The sequence below is a fragment of the Pinus tabuliformis genome, chromosome 6 (assembly GCF_031772625.1).
Source record: "Pinus tabuliformis cultivar Carrire ecotype Pingquan chromosome 6, CPIR1, whole genome shotgun sequence".
Classification (NCBI taxonomy): domain Eukaryota; kingdom Viridiplantae; phylum Streptophyta; class Pinopsida; order Pinales; family Pinaceae; genus Pinus; species Pinus tabuliformis.
In genome coordinates, this window is record NC_142292.1 from 1,466,132,664 (window position 1) to 1,466,138,663 (window position 6,000).

Sequence of the window (6,000 nt, forward strand, 5' to 3'; positions counted from 1 at the left end):
ATAATAAAGTGAGAACTCTTGAACTAGTTTTTTAGAACTTGCAAAAGTATATATTTTATAAATGTTTGTATATTGATGGAAATTGGTAGTAATATAAGTGTTTTGGTGTTGAAAAAAATCATATTTAAGCTAAATAATTTAAATATAAACAAATTTGGTGACTGCTTAAGTTTTTTCAAGTTAGCGAGAGAAATTTGGTAAAGATCATAGCCAAGTTAAAGTATTTGCAAGTATAAATCATATTTAAGCTAAACAATTTAAATATAAGCAAATTTGGTGACCAGTTGTGTAACTAAGAGTGAGTTTTGGATATCTATCTATTGTAATATCTCAAACCTATTTTTGCAGGATGGAAGCTACCTCCTACGATCACCTTCTAACTAGCTGCTCTATTTAGGACTGACTGGTTATTTGATCAAGCAATGGCAGAAATACTTATACCGCTGTTATACTTGAGCAAGCAAAGAAGATCTCATCAATTTGACTTACTCTACGTAGGCTGACCTATATAGATATCAACAATTTCTCAACTATCTTGAGCTATGTATCTAAAAGAGCTTATAGATAGAAAGTAGGTATTATATATGTATTTTATTTTTTAACGGCTGAATTCGAATCAATTTCTTTTCAGATGGAATGATTAGTAATATATATTCGGGCTTGGATTGATCTGGGAGATGAGGTGATATAACGGTGAAACAGAGGGGTCCACTACTACACCCAAAGATCGCCTCTTTTGTTGCACCATGATGGGAAGATTGTCATACTCGATTAGCTTACATATTACGAGCCCCACATGTATTACCCATAAAAGTCAATATAATAATCATATTAATTACACGGTCTTGAGGGTATATTTAATTAAGCAGATATTAAGTAAGACAACAGGGCTTATAGTCATTCATGAGGTATACAATAAACAAAATGAAACATGATACGCGCTAGACCATGTGGACTCTCACATGAAGATCATGAGTCCTCACTGCTCCATCTTCATAACATAGGGTGTAACCCTTCTCCATAACATAGTGTGTAAGCCTCAAGCACACATTTAACATTCAAGCACACAAGTTAACATTGCATCATGCTAATTTTTCTTGGCTTGAAGTATCTGTGTTAAATTGAAATGATTTCTCAATTGGCGGACTCGTGAGAGAGAACTGTCCAGTTTCATTTTGCATAAAAAAAATACCCCAAAACCATGAAAATTGTGTGCTCCCGCAAGTCCTGAGATTCATGGCAGCTACCTAGCTCCCCTTGCACATGTGAAAATGGTCAATTAAAATAAATGGTGAATGCAGCTCCAAGGACAAGAGAGGAAGCAAAAACTGCCTAGTTCCTGCCTTTAGCTGTTGGAATGCGAATTGGTTGAGTGATGGCAGAAAAATGGTGATGGGTCACATGACTCGTATTCTTTTCTCTGCATTGGTAGGTTTTTTTATGCATCTGTTGCTCTCAGCACAACATGTTGGTAGAATTAAAGGTCTCTTTGGGCTTTGTGATGGCCCTCTTTCACTACAGGGTCGCCATCCAACATAATCATATGGATGGATGGACTCAGTGAGAGAGTTTACTACCTTCTTATTGCAGTTGTTTGGGAAACAACATTGCAGATAGGGTAGAAACCATGGGTTTTACTCAGATTGATGCAACTCCTGAAAATTTCTCCACCTTGTTTGAATCCATCCAGACTAACAAGTCACGTTACTGCTTTTCTTGGTGGACAAATATCTTGCTTCAGGCCTCAGCTAGTGTCCAGGTTCTCATTTCTAATTCTCTCAATCCCTTTATTATGTAGTGAATTTATACAAACCTAGAAACCAAGATTGAAATTGACAGTAAAATTAGCTGTAAAGGAAGACCTAGAGCTTAAATTTTTGGACATTCATAAATGTATCTTTGCAAAAATTGTTGGTAAATTGAAACCCTCAACTTTAAATTTTACAGATTGTTTTAATTTTATAGATTGTTTAGGGTAGAGCCAGTGATTTATAAAGCACTGGAGAAATCCGAGAAGAATGCAGTTCTCCTCAGGGCCTTTGCTGGGAACCGACCTACATGGCAAAATGCTAGTCACCCATGGAGGGTGGATGAATGCTTCCGATTGAAAGGGTTGCCTACCCTTATCCGTTGGAAAGACGGAGCCATTGCAGGGCACCTGGAGGACAACGAGGCGCATATTGAATCTCGTATTAGTAAGCTGCTTGAGTAGGGTTTGTGGGTGGTAGTATATTAGAGAAATTTACACTGTTAAATTTGTGGCCAATAATGCGATAAGAAACTGGCATATGTAAATACATATTTGTGTGAAATCCAATAATTTATTGTGTATTGTGAGAATTTGAGTTTATGTCTTCCACAATAAGTTTTTGTCTTATGTTTTACTTCTGAATCATCGTCGACACCCACACATGAAGTGTATATTTAGCACAAGTTCTCATACTTATTTTAATCAGTGCTTAGTAACAGATAAACCACCCTTTATCAGAAGAATTGAATCTTATTACAATTTTCTAGTTCTTTTATCTGCATTGTTTTGCTTAAGAAACTAGTTATGGATCCTACTCTTTTGCTGGGTGGGCACCTTGTCTTCAAGAAAGGGAGTCTTTTGTTATAAGAAAACCTCATTCTACGATGGGTAAGAGCTCCCTGAATGAGAGTTGCAGGAGGATCCAAGCAAGTAGCCTTTTCTCAATGGTCAGCTCATCATAGCAGCGTACATCTTCGTGGCTGCTTCCAGAAAGACCTGTACAAATATAATTAGATACTTATTTAAACCTTGAGCCACTAAGGACGCTAACATAGAGAAAGTAATTATTCCTGTAGAAAATCACGATTCCTGTAGAAAAGCACACAACGATACCTGGGAATGATTCAATTTCCTGAAGGTTCGACGCTGCTTGGGGATGATTCTTGTAGAAAAACACGATTCCTGTAGAAAAGCACGCATGCAACGATAATATTGCCAATTGCTTGAAGGTTCGATGTTGCATGGGGATTCTTCCTGTAGAAAAGCAAGCAGCCATAAAAACAACACCATACATCAATAGAGCAAGAGCAGCGGGACGCGGCGAGCTGGACAGTGCGAAGGAGAGTGAGAAATTGGTATTATATTCTACACCATCTGCGTAGTTACATCATTTACCTAGTTCTTCCCTTAACCATCTACGTAATTACAACATTTACCTAGTTCTTCCCTTAAGCTACTCCAATAAATTATCTTAATTATCTTTCTATTCCAGATATCTAAAATAAATCTGGTCAAGGCAGATGTTCTTGCAGGTGTTCTTGGTTTTTTTGGCGTATTCTTATTTTCTTCTAGCCCGAGGCGCTAGAAAAAGAATGACAGTGTAGGAAGTGTATGACACGTGTTACATTTCCCTATTACATCCAGAAAGAATATGTGGCACCTATTATGTTTAACAGAATCCATGGGAGGCATACATGTAGCCCATGGCACTTGTTACGTTTAGACAAAATCCGTGGCAGGGATACAAGTAGCCGTATTAGCATGGTCTTGTTAAAAAACACTTTGAAAACTTTGCCAGAAATAATATATAGTCAAAATCAAAGTATAACATTTAATGTTTTCGAGTAATGCTAACATTAGTTTAGCGATTTCAAAATGTGAAAGAAAATGATGAATATAACATATGGTTATAGCCTCCCGCCTCGGGAAGAGGCCAAATAAGACTGTGAAAAAAATTTGCAGTTTCGAAAATACATTCGACCCTAAAAACATTGGTTATTAGTCACAGTGAACATTGAAACTAATGTTATTTCCTTCGATTTCGATTACTGTAGTCCCTGCCTTCCTTGCGACAGGGACTAATAAAGAATGCTAATGAATGTAGTGAGAAATTGCAATCATAGGGCTTAACTTCTCAATGATATTATAAGTGAGAATGTTAAATGGACGTTGATTTAACTAGAAATTAATTCTCGATATGCATAGAAAAAATGTTATCACATTTTAAAAACAATTAATTAAATAGAGGATTATCCCATCGTCGATAGGTAAAGATTTTGTTGAAAATATAAAATTCAATTCTCTTCTCTCATATTAAATTGGATATGAGTGAATATGTGTGTGAAATTGAGAATTATAAATTTTCATTGTCCACGCTTTTCAATCCAATATTGTAGAGATATTGTAATGTAATGTAATGTCATGTAAACATTTTAACCAGGTCAAAAAAAATTATAATTATGAGTAAAACATTTTGACTATCTCAAATTACATAAAAATAAAATATAAAATACAAAATTAACAAATATAATTACAATTAATTATAATAAATAATTAAACCAATTTAGATCCATTTTAACTCTTGTATATCAAGCGTCGAGAGAGATCAAATCTATTGAGACACAAACCTCTTTGAAAGTGAAAAGAGATTTTATGTCTCTCGAATCTTAGTAGATCCATAGTTAAGATGGATCTCGGCTGGGTAATTAGTGAAAAGTTTTCATATGCCAACTTATAGAAATTAACTTTTTGAACATCATATATAGGTGTGTGATGTGACATATTCTTGTGTCAAGATTCAACCTTTGAATTCTTTACAATTTAATTGAATTGAATATAAGTTAATATCTGTTAGATCCAACAACAAAATACTCGCTTAGCCCGCATAGAGAGGCACATTCCATGCCTTCCACAGATTGAGCTGCTGGGATCTAGTGCTAAAGACCTAGCACCAATAGAATCTTCAGATGATTAGTATGTTCCTAAGTATAATTTGGACACTCAATTTGTTATGTATAGATGAGTAGCAAGATGTTTATGTTTTTACATTATAGGCATATCGCCAGTAGGAGGCACAAACACATTTGGATTTATATAGCTTTGTTAAGCATTCTCAAACTATTTAGATTTTGGATGGCTTGTAATGTTGTTAGACGGCCAACAAACTTGGTTTTCGAATGGGCAGGTTGAGGCCATTTGATTGTGGCTGAGATTTTGTAACACCTACCTATTTTTGAAAATAAAATAGAAAGAATCTGCCAAGCTTACAAAAAAAAGAAGAAGTTAATATCAACTTTGGTAGGTGACTCAAAATTGGTTAATAAGATTTGTGGAAAAGATACTCAAAAACGAAAACATGGTGATAAAATGACTTTAAAAAATAAGGAAGCAAGTAGACCAAAAATTAGTTTGAAAATGTACTTAACACAGATAAGAAAATAAAAATATAGAAAGATACAATGTTGTGTTTCATCAAATGTTTATGAAAAAAATGAGAAGACCCATTTCTCCCAATATATTAAATTAGGAAATAAAGTAATTAAAATAACTCTAAAAAAGAGGAAGTAAGTAGATTGAGAATTAGTTTAAGAAGGAACCCAACTAAGATGAGAAAATGAGAAGTACAAAGATACAATACAAAAATTTCCAATGACCAAATGTTTATGGAGAAGGATGGGAAGAACATTCTCTCTTAATATATGAAATAGGAAAATGATGAGTAACACCTTGTAAGGGATGAACATCGTTGGTTGTCTCTCTTTTGTATAAGGCAAACATCTATTTAAAACTTATGTGATTTGGGATATGATGAGAAATTTCTTCCAAATCCATTGCATAAATAATTTGTAAATCAACATTTTAAAACATTAAATGTGGTCCATCTTCAAAAAAAAAGAAAACTATAATTAATAATACAAAACATCATTTTTCAAACTATTTAGGTAATAAATCCAGAAAAGACCTCTCACCATAACTTAAAACTAAATTAGTCCATACATTTCTTCATATCTATTTAAATAAAAATAAAAGAAAAGAAAAGACCGAAAACAAAGCTCCACGTTTCACGTGGAGTAAAGAAAACTTTCATTGCAACTGAGAAGTCTCTTTCAGGTTGAAATTATTTGTTCCATTAATATTAACAGCCCCTTTAACTCGTGCATATGTTCCTTAAAGGCTATATTATTATCATTATTTTATAATGTGTTACATATGTACCAATAAAATGATGCACATGTAATGCTCAAATATTT

At 34.0% G+C, this 6,000-nt stretch overlaps 1 pseudogene; it reads left to right on the top strand.

Moving 5' to 3' along the window:
- The first annotated feature begins 1,627 nt into the window (after positions 1 to 1,627).
- On the top strand, positions 1,628 to 2,212 carry LOC149264176 (thioredoxin-like protein Clot; annotated as a pseudogene).
- The last annotated feature ends 3,788 nt before the right edge of the window (positions 2,213 to 6,000 follow it).